The following is a 23,383-nucleotide window of genomic DNA, read 5'->3' as shown; positions in this document are numbered from 1 at the left end:
GTGGTTTAAAAGCCACGCACTCTGTGGTACTTTGTTATAGTAGCCCGAACAGACCCTGTCTGACAATCTTTGTCATTTAGTGAAATTAAATTAAATGTAAATATTGGTATTTTGTGGAAGATTTACCATCTTCTTTTGGTCTTTTTTTTTTTAACATCTTTATTGGAATATAATTGCTTTACAATGGTGTGTTGGTTTCTGCTTTATAACAAAGTGAATCAGTTATACATATACATATGCTCCCACATCTCTTCCCTCTTGCGTCTCCCTCCCTCCCACCCTCCCTATCCCACCCCTCTAGGTGGTCACAAACCACTCAGCTGATCTCCCTGTGCTATGCGGCTGCTTCCCACCAGCTATCTATTTTACGTTTGGTAGTGTATATATGTCCATGCCACTCTCACTTTGCCACAGCTTACCCTTCCCCCTCCCCCATATCCTCAAGTCCATTCTCTAGTAGGTCTGTGTCTTTATTCCTGTCTTACCCCTAGGTTCTTCATGACTTTTTCTTCTTAGATTCCATATATATGTGTTAGTATACGGTATTTTTCTCTTTCTGACTTACTTCACTCTGTATGACAGACTCTAGGTCCATCCACCTCACTACAAATAACTCAATTTCAATTATTTTTATGGCTGAGTAATATTCCATTGTATATATGTGCCACATCTTCTTTATCCATTCATCCGATGATGGACACTTAGCTTGCTTCCATGTCCTGGCTATTGTAAATAGAGCTGCAATGAACATTTTGGTACATGACTCTTTGAATTATGGTTTTCTCAGGGTATATGCCCAGTAGTGTCACCCTTCTTTTTAAATTTACCTTTTTGCTTAAAATATTCTACTAGTATTGAAATCTGTTGTATTTTTATGATTCCTCTAGATTTTACAATATTCACGAAAGTAACCAAAACCTTCACCCTAATACCGCAATCCTTTTTACTCTCTCTTATTTATCAGTCTTGTCTGGTATTTTAAGCCTATCTTAACAACTCTACATTTTTATTGTTTGGTATAAAATGTTGTTACATTTGCTCACATATTTTGTTCTTTCTTTTTGCATCTCAAAACCCCACCTGGGATCACTTTCCTTCTATATTAAAGTGCATTCTTTAAAATTTCCTTTAGTGAGGGTCAGCAGGGAATGAATGAAACAAATTGTCTTAAAATGTGCTTATTTTGTCCTCATTCACAAGAGGTATCTTCATCAGGTATAAAATTCTAGGTTGACAGTTATTTTCTACCTTTATACTGACATTTTCATTCCACTCATTTGGCTTCCATTGTTGCTGTTGAGAAGTCTGTTCCTTTGAAGGTAATTTTTAAATCTTTGGCTGTTAATTTTTTTTCTTTGATTTCCTGCAGTTGCACTATGATGCACATAGATATGACTTTGTAAATTTATCCTATTTGTGTTCTTTGAGCTTTTAAATCTATAGACCTGTTATTTTTCATCAGTTCTGGAATATCCTCAGCCCAATTACCTTTGTCCCTTTTCTTCCGTCTTTGCCTTCTAAGACTGTGGTTAAATATATGTTAAAACTTCCTAGTGAGACCATCCCATCTTTCTGTGTTTTCCCATATTTCTCTATATCCATGCTGCATTCTGGATAACTTCAAACCTATCTTTCAGCTCACCAATTCTCATTCCTCCTGTTTCACCATCTGTTGCCAAATACATCTTTAAATATTTTAAGCAGTTGTTTTCACAAACGCACCCAATAATTCTAATGTGACATCTGCGTGGGTCTGTTTTTCTGCTGGTTTCCAGTCATGCTGCCTTTTTCCTTATATGCCTGATTATCTTTGACTGCTTGCTGACTATTTCCCCTGAAAAATTGTTACCTGAGGTCTAAATTGAAGGAGTCCTCTTCTGAGGAAGTTTTATTTGCTTCTGCCAGGCCTCAGGTTGTGTTTACCTGGGTTGTAAGGGTTGGTCAGGGACCACAAATTGTCAGGATGTTCTCTTTTTCTTCAACCCTATTGCTATGCTCAGTAACGAGGTCAGTCTCTAAAGTACCCTGGGGGTGGGGAGGGGGATGGGTCTAGATTTGGATTTTTTGTCCTGAGGGTGTAGTACTCTGGGAACCCAGTTTAACTTTAGAAAAGTCACCTATAAGATTCATCATCTTGGGTGAACCTGGCCCTATCATCCTTCTCTCTCTCTCTCACTCTCTGTGGCTGGTGAAATGGTGCCTAACGCTGCATCATCAACACAGTCTGTGGCCTAAGCTGCTTTGGTGTTCACCTCTGATGACGAGATCCCATTTTAAAACAGCTCTACCTGTTTAAACTGCAGTCTTTTCAGCCTCCATGCTCTTTTAAGGGGAAGGGAGGGCACACCACCTGCATTTTAAAAAACAGGTGGGAAACTGATCCGAAGAACCTAGATACCTTCACCAGAAACAAAGTCCTGTCTCATCTTTTCAACATCATTTTTTCTTTTCTAGACTTTGAGATTGTCCAGTCCAGATTTTTAGATTTACATACTTTATTTCTATCCTTCTAGTGCTTGCCCATGACATTTTACCATATTTAACTCAACAAAATCTAGAGTTAAACAGCATCTTTACCCTCCTCCTAAATAATACAAGCACTTTAGCCTGCTTTCACACAGATGTCCCAGCTTCCAATTTACCTACTATTGTCCAATATTCCAATTCTACTTATCTTTTAGCCTTGAGAATTAGACATGGCATTTTAAAAAACACAGTGTTTCAATTTACCTACACCTTGGCAATTTTATTTTTCTCCTTGCATGTCAGACGTCCTCTGGGAGGTGGTGGTGGCTGGTGGTCCCTAAACTAGCTCAAGTCCTGAGGTGGGCTTGAACAGATGCAGCTGCACCAGCTCACTGGATCTGTTCTTCACAGTCTGCCTGGAGTGGCTGGACACCTGAAGACCCCTCCTCATCTGGGATCAGTCCAAGCACCACATATCTGGCCCTAGGTAGACTGTGGGCCCATTTTCCATGTGTCCAAGTCAATGGAGGCTGTAATAGGAACATGAGCACCAGGAGGTGCTCAGTGGGCTGGGGCACTCAGAATCCCCATTCCTGTGGTAGCTGTCTTCTCCCTTGTTATTTAACCTGTGTCTCTTTCAAAAGTAGGTGATGCATTAGGTCCACATGGAGCTCATGTAGATGAGTGTGTGTGTGAAGGGATTGGGGACTTCAAGCCACAGGCACACCAACAGCCCAGGCCACATGGAAACCTTAAGTAACCTGATCATCTAAAACAGTTAGAGCTGGCCCTATATTCAGCCAATGAAAAGATTGGTCGATGCTCAGTGACTATTGGGAATCAATACTCCATGGCCTCTTTCCTTTCTGCCCACTGTACACCAGAACTGCCAGGGACTAGCCACTCTGGACAATGCATGAGCATTTCCAACGCTCCCTTTGATCAGGCCATCCTATTTTTCCCATTCTTCTCTTAAAAGGACCCAACTCAACATCCTGCTCAGATGTCATCAGTGCCTCCCTTCCCAGTAGGTGGACGTCACTTTCCTTGGAAAGCCCACAGTTTAGTTCAGCATCCATTAGGGTGGCTTTGCTGTGGTCTCTCTCCTCTATCTACTCCTGCTTCCTAGTACCTAGGACAATGGATGCGCCTAGCAGATCCTCAACAAGGATTTGCTGAATAAACTAATACAAGTCTGTGGATAGGGTCAGGTTTGCCAGTGCTGCATGTAGAGAAGGACAAAGAGCAAGTGTGGTCATGACATTTCAAAGTGGAATTGAGTGGCGGAAATGCTCTTTCCCTCTCCCTTTTCTACAACCATCCCTCCCCCACCTCCACCCTCCTCCATCAAAACTTACCTTGTTTGGAGGCAAAGTGAAAGAAATACTTCTAAAAAGAGGCATGGAAACTGTATGTATGGAAACAGGAATCCTAGAGAGAATCAGAAAACTATCTGACCAGAGACTATTCTCTTCTAAAGAGTGGATTTTGGAGCCAGAGAGACCTGACTTACAACTCGGTCTCTACTGATAAGCCCCATGTGGAGTATTCTCAGACAGGTTACTTAATTCTCAGAAGACTCGCTTTTCACTCTTCGAGTTACCTAGTTAATAGTCTTATACATAGTTAACAATATTTTGTTAAATTCTATCTGTTCCCAAGAGAACTGTTTCTATGTTGTGACTCCTCACTCACACAGCCTGTCCACTCCCAGGGGTTATGATCCAGCCCTAGTATGAGGATTAATCCAATTTGCACTTCTCCTGGTGGAGGCACAACCTAATTTCTCATGAAATGTGAGCTACTAGCCCTGTGGGATGAGTCCTCTGGGCACTCCTTGGTTTGGATCTGGTATAACTTACCCCCCAAAGATAAGAAACACAAATGGCTCTCTCTGTATGATACTCCACCTAAAGTATGTCACAGCCTGTTTACTTTTGAAGAATTCCTTTATTGGAGTTTCACCTTACCTTGCCACAACTAGCTGGCTCTTCATGGCCGAGAGTGAGCCCTGAATAAAGTATTCACAACATTTTACAACAGACAATACACACACGCAGTGCATGAAATCTTTACAGTAACACAATCAAACATTTAACAGGATTAAGAAGCATGAATTTCCTCCTATTCCTCCATTACTGGCAGCTACTTAGCTTTTTAGCTCTTGCAATAAAATGCTCTCCTTCTCATCATTCCTATTCATAGGAATCCCTGAATCAATTCTTTTTGTGTAAGGTACAAATTCATGTTGAAGATGTGTTCCATTAGTTATTGAATGTGCTGAATTTCTGTCCATGGTAGAACTCTTCATTTGTAGCATAATGTGTGAGGTTTTCACTTATCACACATTCATCATTCATTGAGAGGGTTCATTTGAAAATTTTTAAAGTTTCACCCATTCAATAATGTAGAGCACAACATTACAACAGTCCAATCAACTTGAATTTATTTATGAGTGACTCTCTCCCATCTCCTGTTAGATTTATAAGTCTACACTTTTTACATTTCCTGCAATGAAATCCAAATTTTGTTTCAGAAGTTGTCATCACTCCCGGCAAATCAGTTAAATCAAAGTTATTCTTCATGATCACTACGATATTAATTTATATTCCCTGAAGCCTACCTCTCCCTGAATTTGCCTACTGGAGGTCCTTCTTGGATCTTTTCCACTGACCAATGGTAATTGGAATTCAAAGCTATACCTGAATTTCCTACATTTCTATTCACATAATTTACCCCAATAAGAACTTTCTGATGGTGACTATGGGACTTCTAATTGAAGTCTTTTTCTCATCTGTGTCTTTTATGTCCAGAAACACCTACTTATTTTGAAGGTTTTCTCATACTCCATAACTTTGATAGGTTTTATCCCCAGTACGAACTATTTTATATTCCATAAGGGCTCAACTACTTTGACACTGGAACCTTCCTTGCTGGCTATGATTGAAAATCACAGAGAAAAAAATTACTCATGGTTTCACTTATACTATGTAAATTATAAGCCATGAACAAGGACCTCAGACACTCTTATACTCATAAGATTTTTCTTCCATTTGGGTTCTCTAATGCTAGATAAGCTCTGCCTCCTACAGAGACATGCTCATCCTGGTCCCATCCAGAGCATTCCCTCCCTCGTGAGTTCTCTTCTGTGATGCGCTACTATGACTTCCCATATTTGTCACATTTAAAGATTCCTCCCCAATATGGGTTCTTTTATGCTTGGTGAGATTCGATCTGATATTGAAAGCCTTTCCACACTCGTTACATTGGTATGGCTTCTTTCCAGTGTGGATCCTTTTGTGTTGGTCAAGGACTGATCTGTAATTGAAGGATTTCCCACACTCACAATTATACGGCTGCTGCCCACTGTGGACACCTTTATGGTTGATAAGACTTGAGTGTGAGATGTATGCCTTCCCACACTCATCACATCTATAGGGTTTCTCACCTGTGTGGATCCTTCTATGCACTGTGAGGCCTGAGCTGTTCCTGAATGCCTTCCCACACCTATCGCACACATAGGGTTTTTCCCCTGTATGGATCCTTTTGTGTTGAGAAAGGAGAGAGCTGTAACTAAAAGATTTCCCACACTCAACACATTTGAAGGGTTTCTCCCCAAGATGGACTCTTTTATGGCTTATAAGAGTTCTGCTTGAGAAAAAAGCTTTTCCACATTCATCACATGTGTAGGGTGTCTTGCCAGGGTGGGTACTTTTATGGTTAATAAGGCTTGAGTGTGAGATGTACGCTTTTCCACACACATCACATTCATAGGGCTTCTCACCAGTATGGATTCTTTTATGCACTTTAAGGCTTGAGTTGTTTCTGAAGACCTTCTCACACCTGTCACACTCATAAGGTTTCTCTCTAGTGTGGACCCTTCTGTGTTGAGAAAGGAGTGAGGTGTAATTAAAAGATTTCTCACACACATCGCATTTGTAGGGCTTCTCCCCAAGATGAATTTTTTTGTGATTTATAAGGGTTCGGTATGTGATGAAGGCTTTTTCACACTCATCACACTTATAGGGCTTTTCCCCAGGGTGTACACTTTTATGATTTATAAGGCTTGAGAGTGAGATGTAGGCTTTCCCACATTCTTCACATTTGTAAGGTCTCTCCCCAGTGTGGATTCGTTTATGTACTTTAAGACCTGAATTATTTCTGAAGGCTTTTCCACACTCATCACACCCAAAGGGTTTCTCCCTTGTATGAATCCTTTTATGCTGTTCAAGGGCAGAGCTGTAATTGAAGGATTTCTCACAATAACTACATTTATAGGGCTTCTCCCCAAGATGGATTCCTTTGTGGTTTTTAAGGCTAGAGCGTGAGATATAGGCTTTTCCACACACATCACACTTATATGGTTTTTCCCCAGTATGAAGCCGCCTGTGGACTTTGAGTCCTGAATTGTTTCTGAAAGTTTTTCCACACACATCACATATATAAGGTCTCTCTCCAGTGTGAATCGTTTTATGCTGAAGAAGAAGTGAGTTATAACTGAATGATTTTCCACACTCCTTACATTCATGGGCTTTCTTCCCAGGGTGAATGCTTTTATGAACTGCAAGGCCTGAGCTATAGCTGAATGCTTTGCCACAGACATCACATTTGTAAGGTTTCTCTCCTGTGTGGATCCTTTTATGCACTATAAGGCCTGAGCTGTTCCTGAAGGCCTTTCCACATTCATCACATTCATAAGGTTTCTCTCCAGTGTGGATGACTTTATGCTGAATGAGGAGAGAGCTATAATTAAATGATTTCTCACACTCATCACATTTATAAGGTTTATCTCCAAAGTGGATGCTTTTATGATTTAGAAGTGTTCTGCAAGTAATGAAGGCCTTCCCACACTCATCACATTCATAGGGCTTCTCCCCTGTGTGAATCCTTTTGTGGACTCTAAGGCCAGAGCTATTACTGAAGGTTTTCCCACAGATGTCACATTCATAGGGCTTCTCACCTGTGTGGATCCTTTTGTGGACTCTGAGACCAGAGCTGTTCCTGAAGGCCTTCCCACACTCACCACATTCATAGGGCTTCTCCCCAGTGTGGATCCTTTTATGCTGGTCCAAAACAGAGCTATAATTGAAGGATTTTCCACACTCATCACACTTACAGTTCTTTTCCCCAGAATGGGTGCTTTTGTGGTTTATAAGGCTGGAGTAGGACATGTAGGCTTTCCCACATTCCTCACACTTGTACGGCTTCTCTCCAGTATGGATCCGCTTGTGGACTCGAAGGCTCGAGCTGCTCCGGAAAGTCCCCCCACAGTCATCACACTCATAGCGTTTTTCACCAGTGTGCATAATTTTATGTTGAACAAGTCGGGAATTATATTTGAAGGATTTCCCACAGTCATCACATTTATGTGATTTCTTAACAGCACTGGTTTTCTGCTGTAGAATGGGATGAGAGTTTCCATTAATGCTCTCCACACATTTGCCTTGTTCACTGCTTTTCTGTTCTATACAGACAGGCTGGTGTGTAACATGTTTTGAGCTCAGAAGTAAGCTTTTCTCAGATGCCTCATCTTCCTGTTCTGTCTTTATATTTGCTGTATTCTTGGTTTTGCCAATCTTTTCCCTGATGCCACTTTTGTCTTCCTTCATTCTTTTTCCCTCAGGCTTTTCCATCTGATTCTCTACCTTGCTATCCCAATCACAAGTTTCACCAACCTTAGATTTCTGCATATGATCCTTGTGAAGACCTTCCACTTTTGGCCACACAGATTCTGCATTTCCAATATTTTCACACTTTTCAGTTGATTCCTCATCCTCAGTGCCCCTCGTCTTCAAATGTGACACTAAACCAAGAAAATGAAAATGATACCTTCACTTTAGAAGAAACTGAAGGAATTACATCCAAATTCACTTATTCACTCAACAAATGTTTATTGACTACATGCTGTGTGATAGGTACCATTTTTAACTGCTGGGGATACAGTGGTGGACATGCCAAAATTTCTGTCCCTGTGGAGCTAATGCTAAAATGCTAGAGCCCTGGATTGTCAATGGAACAGAGAGCTTTTCTATTCTTGCATAACAGCTTAGCATGAGGCCAAGTTGAAACGGGTTGGAATGACGCACAGAACCAAAGGCAACATTGATCAATTTCTGAAAAATGCCACCTAGTCTTGGAAAAACAAACAGTGGGTAGAAGTAATTTCTGAAAAAACAGGAGACTGAAAGAGTAGTAAAACAAAAGCCAAGAAGACATAATCAGCAGAGGGCAGGCAAGCAAAACTAAAGGAGAAATCAATACATGAGTAGAGGTATTGGGGAATTGGTTATGAAATCATGAGGACAGTCATGTCAGACATGAGAAGGAAAACAACCTGCTGCTGCCTGTCGTTGGTGTGGCCCTCCTAGATTTCCCTTCCAAGGAAAACACTGATCCTGGAGAGCAGTTAGTCAGGGAGGAACTCTATATGGAAGAACACACTCTGGCTTGCCAGGCAGAGGCTTTCACTCCTACTTTATGAACAGGCTAACTGCAGTCAGAGCATATCAAAGATCAGAAGCTAAAACACAAACCATCAAGCAAAGGATAGTAATACTGCCTAGGTTCAAATACCTAGCTGTATGACCTGTATGAAAGGTATCTAACCTCTTTATGCCACAGTTTCCTCATCTGTAAAATGAGGGCAACAGAACTGTTTTGAGTATTACATTAAATAAATAACATATATAAGGTATGGAGAACAATGCCAGTCACTTGGGTAGTTCTATATGCTATACCATCTACTTTATTATTTAATCAAGGTCAGGTTACTGGATCAGGGCTAGAACCTGAGGATAAACCACAGGACTCAGGAAAGGTAAACCCCTTCTCAAAGCAGATTTTAGGGCCCAGGCAGTGACTCTCTGTTCCCCTGAAGGCACTCTACACACAGCTGGCACTCCATCAGCATCCACCTGCTAAAAGACTGACTCTTGAGAACAAAAGAAACACTTCTAAACTAGTTGTTCCCCAACTTTAGACATTTGTGATTAGACTTAGTTAAAATTCAGACTTTCCCTCTTACCCTGGGTATCAGACCCTCTTGGCTGGTACTCTGTAGTTCTACTTAGAAACTTTATGTGAACATGTGACGAGAAAGCAAGGGCACTAAAAGTAAGATATATACTCTGGAGTAGACACATATAAAGAATCACACTCATGATCGAACTTATTCTTATGGGATTGGAATGATGGACTCTGAATGAAAATTTACAGAACAGGAGGAGCTAGAAACCCAGAATATCACCAGGAAGATAAAACAAAGAATCACTCAGTAGACATTTTAAAAAGGTGGTTCATCTGAGAAAGCTTCACAAAATGACTATTAAGTAATATTAGGTAAGAGATCATTAGAAGTCACTGAGGAATGCTGGCATGACCTAGTTCCTTGCTCCCTTTCTTTACTTCCTTGGGCAGAGCAGTCCATGCCATTTAAAATGTGAGTGCTACTGGGTGGGCAGTGGAATTCCAGACCATCAACAGCAACACACCTTTCATCTGAATCCTGCTCCCATCACATCAGGGACCCTGCTCCATCCATTCCCTTTGGCCTTGGCCCCTCCACCTCTACTCACCCTCAGCCCTGAGAAGAGAAAGATGTTCAAGTTTCTACAGCCATAAAACTAATCCCCTTAAACTGCCAGGGAAACACACAAAATTTGTCAGGGGGAAAAAAAGAAAAGGAAGAGCTACAAGGGAGGAGAACTAACCATACTAGATATCTAAATATGCCAAAAGGCTGCTATAACTAAAACAGTGTGGTATTGGTATATAAATAAACAGAATAGAATAAAAATTCAGAATAATCCCAATTACACGTAGAAATCAAGTATATGATAAAGATGGTATATCAAATTATTGAGGCAAAAACGGTATTTTTAATAGTGTTGGAACAAGTATAAAGCCATTTGGAAAAAAATAAAATTAGATCTATTCTTTACACCATTCACAGGAATAAACTCCAAACGTAGCAGATCTCTAAATATTAAAAACACTATACAAATGCTAGAAGAAAACATGGGCGAATGCCTTCATAACCTAAGTATAGAGAAAGTTTTCTATGACCCAGATGCAATAAATGAAAAGATTAATAAATTGGACTATATAGAAATAAAAGTAAAATTGCATGGCAAAAATACCATAAGCAAAATCAACACATAAATAACAAGGTGGAAGAAAATATTTGCAACATACATCATATATAAGTGCTTATATAAGTGATATCTCTAATATACAAAGAATTTCTAAAAGTTGAAGAAAAAGAGACTAAAAATCCTACAGAACAATGGGCAAAAGACATGAAGACAATTCACAAAAAGAAAAACTAAAATGGCCCTTAAACATGTTTTCAATTTCACTCGTAATAAGAGAAATGCAAATAAGAACTATACAAAGATCCCCTTTCTCATCTATCAGATTGGCAAATATTCAAAAACTTAACAATATGCTCTGGGGGTGAGGCTGTGGGGAAACACGCATTCTCATCCATTACTGGGAATGCAAACTGGCATAACCCCTGTTGAAGGAAATTTGCCAATGTCTACACAACTATGTATGCATTATTCTCTAATCGAGAAATCCCATCTAGGAATTCAAACCAAAGATACACTTCCAACAATACAAAAGTATATATGCACAAAGTTACTCATCGTAGCCTTATTTTTAATTACAAAATTTGGAAAACTACCTACACGTCTATGCACAGAAGACTGGTTAAATAAACTACAGCACATATACACACTGGAGAACTAAAAAAGAATGAGGAACATTTCTATAAGTTGATAGGAAGCAATTTCCATGATAGGTTGTAAAGTGAAAAAAAGCATATATGCTACATTCTACGTAAGAAAATAAAAAAAAACAAGCATACAACTGCTTATCTTTTCAGTAATGAGAGAATCCACAGAACAGTGAAGCCTGTTACCTATAAGGGGTAGGGCGGGGGAACAGAACAGAAGGGAGAGGGGAGAGAGATGCTCAGAGTACAGCTTTTTGTATAGTCTTTACTCATGGAAGCATGATCATGTTCTGCAGATTCAAAGAATAAAATTAAATCAGTGAGAAAATGGGAAAGTGAAACCAGAAAGTGAACAGAAACAAATTAACTCATTTGTGTTTCACATGAATACCATAACAAGAAGGAAACAAAAAGAAACAAAGAACTAACCCATGTCACTTGGGTACATAGTATGTGACTATACTATATACTCTCAGTCTTGGGAAGGCTGGAGGGGGAAGTGGGGAAGGGCTGCAAACAATCCTTTTTAGCAGGTTTGCTTTCTGTAGTGGAATGGGCAAAGCAATTCACAAACAATTTTAGATCTATTATGAGACTGAGTAAATGTGTTGATTTAGTTGAGAGCCAGGGCCCTCCTGGAGGAAGAAGGAATATAAAAATATGGAACAGGGGAAGATAAGAAAGAACCCGTTGTGGACAAATTGGAGGTACTGGTGTAAACTCATGATTTCTAAATTATATATAAATGTGCACATCATATAAATGTATATTCACATGTATTTAAATTTGTATGTATACATGTGTAAATGTACATATATTCTCTAGCTCTGTCTGCTGACAGCTAAGAAGCAAAAATACCTGAGTTAACGAGCACACATCTAGCACCTTGTTCTGTGTCTCTACTACCATAATCTAGTAAAAGGAAGCAGGAGGATTCCAGGCTGGGGGCAGGATAGGTACAAAAGGAGCTGAGACATCCTGTTACGCCAGCAAATAAGGAGATGCTTAAAACAAAAGAAAAATGTGGGCACAAGATCTAGCTTCAACATCGAATTTAGGCTCCATAATTATGTAAAGAATTGTAAGCCATTGAAAATAGGATTTCATGAGTCCATACAGGCACACACAGGGGAGAAAGGGAGGCCTCTTGCTGAGAGCAGAATGCCAGGGCTGGTTGATAAATGTGGAGGGAGTAGTAGAGTTGCAAGAAAAAACTCAGCATTCTGCAACTATCAAGGTAAATACTGGATCAGGGGAGAATTATCAATGGATTCTAAATCTAGGGGGAAATTCTGACAAGGAGCAGGATATATGCATGGTCTTAAAATATTCCCCCATAGACCACAAGGGGTAAAATAGTAATTACACAGTGGAGAGTCTTGGCTAGGGGTCTTAAGTTAATATTGCCAGTGGGGGCAGATAAACATCATGTGCTTCCAGAAGTGATGCTCTGAGAAGGACACATCACCTATAAGAATGCATTACCTGAAATGAAACAAGGAAACATCAGGTAGATCAGATAAATCCAAAATAAAGAACATTCTACTAAAAGCTATTTGTATTCTTCAAAAATGTCATTTTTATAAAAGACAAAGAAAGGCTACAAAAATGTTCCATATGAAAGAAGGCTGCAGAGATTTGACCACAAATTCAATACCTGACCTCACCTGGATATGTAGTGAAGGGACAAGCTTTATAAAAAATAATCGTGCCAACTGATGGAACTGGAGTATGTATGATAAGTTAGGCAAAAGTAATATCAAATTTAAATTTATTCAAGTTGACAATTATACTGTAGTTATGCAAGAGAATATCCCTATAAATATACACTGAAGTGTTTAGGGATAAAGAGCCATGCATGATGTATGTAAGTTACCCTCAAATGGTTTAGGAAAAAAATAGATAGATAGACAGATGGATAGATATGCATGAAAGAGCAAGAGAGAGAAGACAAAATGAAGTAGAATGTTAACCACAGGTAAATGAGTAAAGGGTATTTTTTTCACTATTCTTACTCTTGAAATTTTTCTATATATTTGGAATTATTTCCAAATAAAAAGTTTTAAAATGTCAAAATGTAAATTTAAAATTCTCTCAATTATATCTTCCCCTCCAGGTACTGCTTTCGCCATCCTGTCTCCTGTTCACAGTTGTGTCTTGGAAAAGTGGTCTTCACGTCCCGTCTCCCCTCATGCCTCATCTATTTAATCTGAATTCTTCCACTCAGACCATGCTGCATTAGCTTCTTCAGGGCCAGGTGCTGACTCCCCCTCCTGCTAGCCCTTGGATGTTCCTGGCTCCCTGTTCCATCTTGAACCTCTCTTCTTGTGACTCTACATGCTCTCCCTGGGCAGTCCCATATATATGCGTGGCTCCTACAAGCTGTCTTGTAGAACCTCATCTCTGGCCCACACTCCTCTCTTCAATTATAGAGCCTCATGTCCACCGTCTCGGGCACTTCTCTTTCCCCCGCCACTCCACATCCAAAAGACCGCTTAAGACCAGCTGATTCCACTGCCTACACAGTTCTCATGTCACCACCCCCCACTCCATTCCCACTGCTAGGCTAGGGCCTTAGTTTAAGCCCTCCTAAATTCCCTTCTGAACTCCTGCCATATTCTCCCTACCTTCGTTCTTATCCCTTTCCAATTCTCTTCCAATAACTGTCAAGAATTTTGTAAAATGCACACGTGAACACTCCCCAGTGGGTGTTCCAGGCTACCTAGTGTGCTTGAAGCCTTCTGCATCTGGCCAGCTGCAATGACTTGCTAAACACCAAAGGGGCCATGCTAATTCACCCCTTGCTGACACCACACTTACTAATGCTTGACCCAGATGGACCCTTTCCCCTCTCTCTGACAGGCTAATTCTCAGTTCCCTTCATGTCCTCTCGGATTCCTTGTTTGGTTGGCTGCTGACTGGCCGGGTCTACATGAAATCACAAATACTTCACTGTTTACCTCTCTAACCTAGGCAGACTCCAGGAGTCTCCCTGTTCTAGCCCTGCTTAACCTCCTCTGTTTGGGTGGAAGCAGAGTTTCCCATCATCTGACTGTAATTCATCCAATCCCCTTAATGACAAATCAAAACAGAGCAATATAAATGTGTAGCTTCATTGAAAACAGATGGTTTGCAATGAAATTCATATTAACCAATACTAAGACTAAGAAAAGTTCAGTCAAAAACACAGGCAGCTTCCCTGGTGGCGCAGTGGTTGAGAGTCCGCCTGCCGATGCAGGGGACACGGGTTCGTGCCCCGTTCTGGGAAGATCCCACATGCAGCGGAGCGGCTGGGCCCGTGAGCCATGGCTGCTGAGCCTGCGCGTATGGAGCCTGTGCTCTGCAATGGGAGAGGCCAGAACAGTGAGAGGTCCACGTACCGCAAAAAAAAAAAAAAAAACACAGGCAGAAAAGCACTAAAACATAATGATGGTATTAGAAGTGGGAAGTCTGTGGGAGATACTTAGGTTACGAGAGTAGAGCCTTCATGAATGGGATTAGTGTTCTTAGAAAAGAGATACCACAGAGACCCCTTGGGGCCTTGGTCTTGGACTTCCCAGCATCCAGAACTATGTAAAATAAATTTGTTGTTTATAAGCCACTTAGTCTGTGGTATTTTGTTATAGCAGCCCACAAGGACTAAGACAGCTGCTAAATTGTAAAGACAGTCAAGAGAATAACAAAATATTAAGTTAACCTTACAAACAATACTGAAGATACATTCTAGTATCTCAGTTATCTCTGCGACTGAGTGTTGCCCAGCAAACTTATATAATGATCCATATCCTACTTTTCTCTCCAGCCACTGGGCTAGTCCTAGGGACACAGAGATGGATAAAACAAGTCCTGGCCAATAAGGACTTGCAAACTAGTATGAGAGTCTGGCAGGAAAACAACCAACACACGATAAAAATGGCAGACACTAGTCATGGATGAGGGAAGAAGGGGTAGGGATAGACTCTGCTTCAAAGAACTAGGAAGAGCTTCAAGAAGAGAGGAATAGTTCTAACAGAGGGAAGAGCAGGTGCAAAGGGGCTGGTGTCCACCACCCTCTGGACATCTGGAACAGAAGCTGGCAGGCACAGCTGGATAAGTGGGCAAAAATAAGGGCTGCACCAGGCCCTGCCCATCATACTAAGGAGTCCAGACTTGATCCCGAGGGGTTTTAGGCAAAGAGGGAAAAACTCGGATATGCATTTTGAAAGATCACTTATTCGATCAAATCAGGAGTTAGTAAAGGGCCAGACAGAAAACATTTTAGGTTTTGTTGGCCACATACAACTCTATTACTTGTTTTTCTTTTCCTTTTTTTCTCTTTGCTTTGCATTTTAACATCCCTTAAAAAATGTAAAAACCATTCTCAGCTTGCAGGCCATACAAAAATAGACCACAGACCCAGAAGTCTACCAATTTCTGTTAGATAAAATCAAGGAATCAGAATTAATTTAGGATGGTATGAGATAATGGCACTGTGGCCATTATCTTTTTTTTTTAAGACTAAAGTATGCTAGGATAAAATGGCATGATGTCTGGAATTTCCTTTAAAATACTTCAACAAAGAAAAATGAAAAAGGGAAAAGGGAAACAAATGTAGCCAAATCCTAATAATTGTTGAATCTGAGTGATGGATGTATGGAGTTCACTGTACTATTCTACTTTCCTGTAATGTTTACATTTTTTCATAATATAAAATTAAAAGAAATACAGATCACTCATACTAGTTGCAATGGGAGAATGGATGGGGGGCTGGGGGAGAACTGAGTCCTGCAGTCTAGAAGGAGGTTATTATAATCCAATCGAGACTGATGTGGTGGCTAGCTCATGTGTCCCCTATGACACAAGAAAGGAATCACTCCAAAAGCACAACTCCTGCACAGAGAGAGGGACAGACAGGTTTAATTTCTTAAAAGTTCTCAAAGCTGATGATGGGGAACTCCTCTCTAATCAGTTTTCAACAGAGAGAGAACTGGTTACATCCTAATAACCTAGTTACATCAGTTAAAAGTTTCACCCACAGAAAGCCATCCACTCCTTCCAAATTACACATGACCCACACCTCTGGGCAAATGTGTGCTTCATGTTGTTCATATTCTACCACCAATGCCTAGAAAAGAACATGCAGATAGTAAGAATCTGTTTGTAATTCTTACTATCCTTGCCCAGGAGAGTCAGGAGCCACTTCTCAAGAGAGTAGACAACTCACAAGAGAGGAACTGTGGCTCACTCTGGTTGAAAATTCCTGCCTTAACAACAGACTTCAATAAGCAACAGGTGCAACACCTGCAGCTACCGTGGATTTTCAGAGTACCAACCATATTCCACAAATCAATCTACCATGTGAATTATGTCTTAAGTTCTTGCATATTATACTGGACTTGGAGGTGACCAGAGAAAGAAAAAGAGAAAATAAGAGGGAATGTGAGGGCAAAATGCTTACCAACTCAGAAGACAAAAGTGGGAGTATGGGACAAATGAAAGATGAGACTAAGGAGTGAGAAAAGTGATATGCAGATGGAAAGAGAGAGTACGATTTGTGACTTAGTTATTGCATTAAGTTTACGAGTATCAGAATTGTAATTGGTTAACGTAAGTTGGTTCTACTGCTTAATCCTTATGATTAAAGGTGATTTTTCCTTAAAGTAAAGAATGAAATAGAGCACCCTCAAACTTGGTAGGGGAGAAGAGATTTCTAGTCATCCTAAGGAATAAGGTAAGCAAAGGAGATTTTCTGAAGCTAAAGGGGCAAAGACTGGCTTGAAGACAGTCATTAATAGATGGTTGATTAGGCTACTGTAAGGCTAAGTATCATAAACACAAGTCTCAGGAGAGAAAAGCTACTTGGTTTAATTTGTTCTTTAAACACTCTACATGACTTATGATAATAATGTATTGACATATTTAACAATCTACCAATAACGGGCAGAGTTAATGTAAAACAAAATTTTTTTATCATTGTTAATCCCTTCTTTAAAAACCCTTGCTCAGATAAGCCCTGGTACAATGTCCCTGGGTGTGCCATTGTTTGATGTAACAAAGAAACTGGAAACAACGCAAATGGCCTGAATAGATCTAAAAAATTACAGGACATCCAAAACATCCAAACAATGTCCAGTCCAATACCACAGCAATGTATTAAAAAAAAAAAAAAAAGGCTCTTTGTGTTCTGATGACCTCTAACATAGATTTACCAAAAGAAGCAAGGGGCAGAACTCTGAACAGTACCTTACCACCTGTGTAAAAAAAGGAGGAACTAACTACATTCAAATCTGCCAGTGTTTGCATAAAGAAACTCTGGGAAGATACACTCAAATGACCTAACAAATGTGGTTGGTTATCTACTGGGGTTGGGCCTAGGCAGACGGTTGGGCAGAAGAAAACCTTTTCACTGACATCTTTTCATATTTTTAATATCTGAACCATATGAATACATTACATAGTCAAAAACTTATTTAAGAAAAAATCCTCGTGCTTTCAAAAAGAAAACACTCCTGGTGGCCTCCTAGTCCAAAAGTCTTAGAGCAGCACACCCAGCCCCGGCATTCCCCATTCCTAATTCACATCCCCACGCCTGGGCTCCCACAGGCTGTCCCCAGGTCTAGGAGCCCCCTCGACCTTCTTCTCCCTGGGACCTAGTCAATTCCTTCTCATCTTGAGAGAGGCAGCTACAGGCAGCCTGATCCCCTGTCTGTAAAACAGGTGAGCTCCCCTAGGGCGAAGGCCGAGAAGCGCCTCCCAGCAGCTCGATCCATACCTGCGGTAAGAGTCTCTCAACATCACTGCCCCATCAGAGAAAAATAAAGGTGTGTGTGTGGGGGGGGTCCCTCCAACTCTTGTATTCACTCTCAAATCCCAAGGCCAAACTGAACTGCCACAGGGGCTTATTTTAGAGCACTAATTTTCAGGGTTCCCCTCCCGCCCGAAACAGCAGCGAAGAGTTGAAAAACACGGGTGCGAGGCCCCAGCCCTTCTGCACGCACCGGGCAGCCCCAACCCGGCGCTGACCCGCTCGGACAGCCGGAGGTGGGGCGCGCAAGGAGCCCATTATATTCCAGGGTCGCGCCCTAAACCCCTCGGCCGGCCCGAAATCTTCCCTCCCCTCCACTTCCCCGAACGCGCTTCCTGATGTATGTGTGGGGAGGGGGCGCGCTTCCTCCCGGATCCCGCCCGAGACCCGAGGGGTAGCTAAGACCCTGCCAAGAAGGGAAGGGCGTGGCAGGCTAGGGCCGGGGGCGGGAGCCCGGGCGGCCTCGGACTCACGTACTGGCTGTGGGGGCACCGCGGGAGCCCGGCCGCCGGCGGGACAAAAGCGCTGACGGCCCGGCCGGAATAACTCACGCCGGCTCTGGGGCACTTCCGAGTCCTCTCTGGGAGGTTGGAGGACTGACTCGATGATAGTTCCCGTTTCGGGCACGTGACCCGAGGTGCTTCGCGACTGCGTGGGCGCAGAGGGAGTGTTGTTCCTTTACTATCAAGATAAATCCAGTGCTCGTTGTGGCGCGAGCAGGGGGCGAACTGAGGAAGTTCCAGTTTTCAAGGACTTTACGTTCTGGGGTGGGGCAGACAATAAAGCAAATAAGTGGCTCGGTAGAATAAACACCCGAAGACCTCTATTTAAACGTAATTTGTTACAAAGTGAGGCTGCGTGGGCGACCCCGGGAGGAGGAATGAGGGCAGAGGAGAGGGCGGGGACTGGGGCCCCTGAGGGTCTTAACAGGGGTGGCGCGGCGGCTGGAGAGCTCTTGCCCTCAGAGCGAAGCGAAGCGCTCCCGGACGGGCAGCTCAGGGACCAGACCTGACCCCAACTCTGCAGCTGCGGCAGCAGGGCAGCGACCTCCGGTGTCGGCTTCTGAAACCCCAGCTTGAAATGACTGAAAAGCGATCCTTTCTTTAAAGTAGCATCTAAATATCTTTTAAGTTTAAGTAATTGCAGAAGACATTTTGAGGGCACATTGTGAATACTGACATTAAAAAAAAAAAACAACCACCAAACTGCTTCTCATTCTTTAAGATGCATCCAAAGGACTCTAAATACGTGACGATTTGATACTATTATCAGCTATTATACGTGACGATTTGATACTTTATCCACTTTATACAGTCAGGAATTTTACATCTTTTTGAGTATTTTCCTTGAACCTATATCTTTATGTCCCTCACAGGGTTTTTATCCTAATCTAAAATATTTTAGTTCTATGTGCATCACTGAATTTTTTTTTTTTTTTTTTTTTTTTTTTTGGTGGTACGCGAGCCTCTCACTGTTGTGGCCTCTCCCGCTGCAGAGCGCAGGCTCTGGACGCGCAGGCTCAGCCGCTCCGCGGCATGTGGGATCTTCCCGGACCGAGGCACGAACCCGTGTCCCCTCCATCGGCAGGCGGACTCTCAGCCACTGCGCCACCAGGGAAGCCCGCATCACTGAATTTGATTCTAATGTAAAATAGTTTTGTGCTTTAAGTCTTATCGTTCACCCTAGCATGCATTTCCATAACAAAATTAGAAGTTTACAATTTTTTCTCGTGTTAAATATTTTCTAATTATCAATAAAAGTATATCTATTGCACAATATTACTATCAATTCTTAGACAAAAAGTGAAATGCTTTGGAAGCACAACTTTTAATAAGATGGATTTTTTTTTTTTTTTTTTTTTTTTTTTTTTTTTTTTCTTTTTGCGGTATGCGGGCCTCTCACTGTTGTGGCCTCTCCCGTTGCGGAGCACAGGCTCCGGACGCGCAGGCCCAGCGGCCATGGCTCACGGGCCCAGCCGCTCCGCGGCATATGGGATCCTCCCAGACCGGGGCACGAACCCGTATCCCCTGCATCGGCAGGCGGACTCTCAACCACTGCGCCACCAGGGAGGCCCAAGATGGATTTTTTAATAGTTCAATATATGCAAGTTACTTGGATGGATTTTACTTACCGCTGTAGTTGTTACAGGAGAGTAGGTTCTTGCCTCACGGCAGAAAAAATTCAGAGATGAGACATGGAGGTCAAGAAAGAAAGTGAGGATTTAAGCGCTAGCTGGTAGGCTCTGAACGGAAGAGCGGGCAGACGCAGGTGAGTAGCTACCCTGAGTTTCTTTGGCAAGCCGGTGATGTGGGGTGCAGAAATGAATGGAAGGAATATTCATTGGGGAGGGAGAGGTTTGGGGTCGTATTTCCTGATTTTCATCCCAGCTCCACCTTCCCGAGGAGAGGAGTGATTTTTGTCCTTATTTAGCCTTGATGGTAGTGTCATGGCTTTGGTGCATGATGGGAACTTTTTATCTGCAAGGCTAATTTTATTGTAATGAGGGCATATTGAGCAAAAAGTTACATTTGGACACTGGAGATTCCCACCTTTTCTCACCTTTCTTTGCCTCCAGGACACGTCACCCCAAAATATGTGGTTTCCTGTCAGTCTGGAGGTTCCTGCTTTTCTTTGTTTGCCCAAGGAGCCCCGGTGTTCAGAAGATATATGGTTTCCTGCCATTTGGCCTGTGCCCCTCCTTTCTGTGATCATATCTAGCTATCTGCCTGCTCTGAGTGAGCAAATGTTCAGCATCATTTCCACACTTCTTTTACATTTTTTATAGATGCAGGTAAATAGTGGGAATAGAAGGGGATTCCTTGTAGCGATGGGTCTTTGATCCATTTGGCTCCATATCAGTACGAGGTGTGCTCTGTCATAGAAAAGACCCAGGCAGCTTCAAACCCTGGGAGCAGAGTCCCAGGACTTTTTCAGCTGTGTGGTTTTAGGCAAAAGCACATGCACATGTTGAGGACTGGGATTTTTAGCTACCCCCAAAAGTAGCCTAGAACACATGTAGGTATTGAGCAGTTGAAAAGTGGCTAGTTCTCTGAGCATCTGAATTTTTAATTACAGTTAATTTAAATAGTCACATGTGGCTAATAGCCCCTTACTGGACAGCAAGGCTCTAGATGTTGCTTTGGGCAGTCCTCACATGCCTCCAGAAAGATTCACACTCTAGATTGAAGGTTGCTATGTTGGGCTTGCCTACCATACATGGCAGAGGAAGACTGTTTTTATCCTTTATGTAGCAAAGTAGAAAAATATTTATGTCCAGGCTGGGTGGCTTTGCTCAGTGAAAGGTATTTGGTGGGGTGGGGAGTGGGAGACAGGGATCATTGAGAAGCCCGCATAATCTTGATTTTCATTTTAGGTAATTTTTTTCCTCCGTGAGTTTTGCTATACTCCAGGCACCTTTTGTTTGGCCTTGTGTCTACACACACACGCAGGCGCGCACCTTTTCCAACACCTGTCTCTTCTGTAAATCTACAAATCAGAGCAGTTAGACCTCCCCTGTCCACTATGTTAGCCACTATCCACATATGGTAAGCATATTAAACAGCTAGTCTGAATTGTGATGTGCTGTAAATGTAAAATCCATACTGGATTTCGGACTTGGTAGGAAAAGAGAATGTAAAATATTATTAAGTTGATTACATAATGAAATGATAATATTTTGGTTTTATTGGGTTAAATAAAAGATACTGTTAAAATGAATTTTCACCTGTTTCTTTTTACTTATGTGTCTATCAGAAAATCAGAAATCACATACATGGCTGGCATGACATTTCTAGATTACGTTTCTAGATGCTGCTCTAGAAGGCCAAAAGGTACGGCAATGACTGCCCAGAGTTTGCCCTTCCTTTGGGGTTCATCTGCCCCCTTTGGAGTGGTTCAAGTAGAGATTAATGTTGAGCTATGCCCAAAGGAGCTTGCTTACAACTCCACTTTTAGTCCTTGAATTTGGTCAAAAGTCCTTCTTCCACTATGGCATAATATCAACTCGTTATGTAAAATTTGGAAAAAAAAGAAAAATTAGGAAAACTAACCACTTTTAATCCTGTTACCCAGTGGCAACCACTGTTAACATCTTGGTAAACTTCTTTCCCTTTTTATCGCCAATTTTCAGTTTTAGATAGTTATAATTGTACTATATCTCCAATTTTTAGATAGCGTTTTTACAAATAAAATTATACATTATCATTTTCCGTGTTGTTACTCTTTGTGATATTCTACTGACCTATAATCTCTTCCTTCTCTGCTTTTAATAATTTAAGTTCTTACTAAGTCTTTAAAAAAAAAAACATAAATCGGTGCTGTAATACATAGTAGTGTGCAAAAGCCTTTCCTATGTTTTCCTTGGAATAGTTAGTAAGAAGAGTCAAGGAGCATTGGAAGCAATCAGAGCAGGGAACTGGACAAAGATGTTACCCCCTCCTACCATTATTTCCCACTGCAGCTGGATAAGGGAAAAGAAAGCAGAATATAAACACTGGAAAGCAGGGGTATCATTATCCTATTTGTAGATTAAAAGATTTCATTTTGAAAAGCCCTAGAGATTCAGCCAAAAAAAAAAAAATCTAGAATAAACAGGAAGAGAATTCTGTAAGGGGTGTGGTTCCAAATTAACATACAGAAACCAATCATTTCCTTATGTACAAACTAGAATTAGAATAATGGAAGGAAAGATTATGTTTACAGTAGAAACAAATATACAAAAGGCCAAATACCCAGAAATTAACAAGATATGTGAAGACCTATGTGAAGAAAAGTTACATTGCTCCCGGGGTCACAAAAGATTAGCTAAAGTTATGGAAAGATTCTCAGATGCACCATTCACAGACATGGATTCAGCATCAGAACAATGTCATTTGTAAATTAATCTGTAACTAATGATCCCAATAAAAAATAGCAATAGAGGGTGGGAGGGAGGGAGACGCAAGAGGGAAGAGATATGGGAACATATGTATATGTATAACTGATTCACTTTGTTATAAAGCAGAAACTAACACACCATTGTAAAGCAATTATACTCCAATAAAGATGTTAAAAAAAATAGCAGTAGAATCTTCTTTAGCAACATACCATTTATTCTAAAGTTCATGTGGGAAAATGAACAAGCTCTTACTTGTTTGTTTCTAGCTAGAAAATGCCTGAGAAAAAGAAAATGTGATGGGGGAGCACTGTTACAGAATATCAACAATTAAGTTGGTGTAATTATGAGACATAAAGTCTGAAAATAGACCTAAAGAGTCATGGGTATTTAGAGTCTGATAAATGTTGCACTTCATATCAGTGGGGAAAAGATGGTGTGGGGACAACTGTCAAGCATTAGAAAAGCATGTTGGGGGCTTCCCTGGTGGCGCAGTGGTTGAGAGTCCACCTGCCGATGCAGG

General features: G+C 41.4%; 1 protein-coding gene across 1 annotated transcript in view; it reads right to left on the bottom strand.

Moving 5' to 3' along the window:
- MGAT1 (alpha-1,3-mannosyl-glycoprotein 2-beta-N-acetylglucosaminyltransferase) overlaps positions 1-18,545 on the bottom strand; it is a 76,676-nt gene extending 58,131 nt beyond the window's left edge. Inside the window, exons 1-2 of the mRNA XM_081230686.1 lie at positions 18,465-18,545; positions 8,142-8,269 (exon numbers count right to left, since the gene is read on the bottom strand). The gene's annotated coding sequence lies outside the window, so the exon portion shown is untranslated. The remainder of the gene's footprint in view (positions 1-8,141; positions 8,270-18,464) is intronic.
- Between the last annotated feature and the right edge of the window lie 4,838 nt (positions 18,546-23,383).

This window comes from Mesoplodon bidens (assembly GCF_964165515.1).
Source record: "Mesoplodon bidens genome assembly, chromosome: 4".
In the NCBI taxonomy this organism is placed as follows: Eukaryota; Metazoa; Chordata; class Mammalia; order Artiodactyla; family Ziphiidae; genus Mesoplodon; species Mesoplodon bidens.
This window is presented reverse-complemented; position numbering and strand designations above follow the sequence as displayed.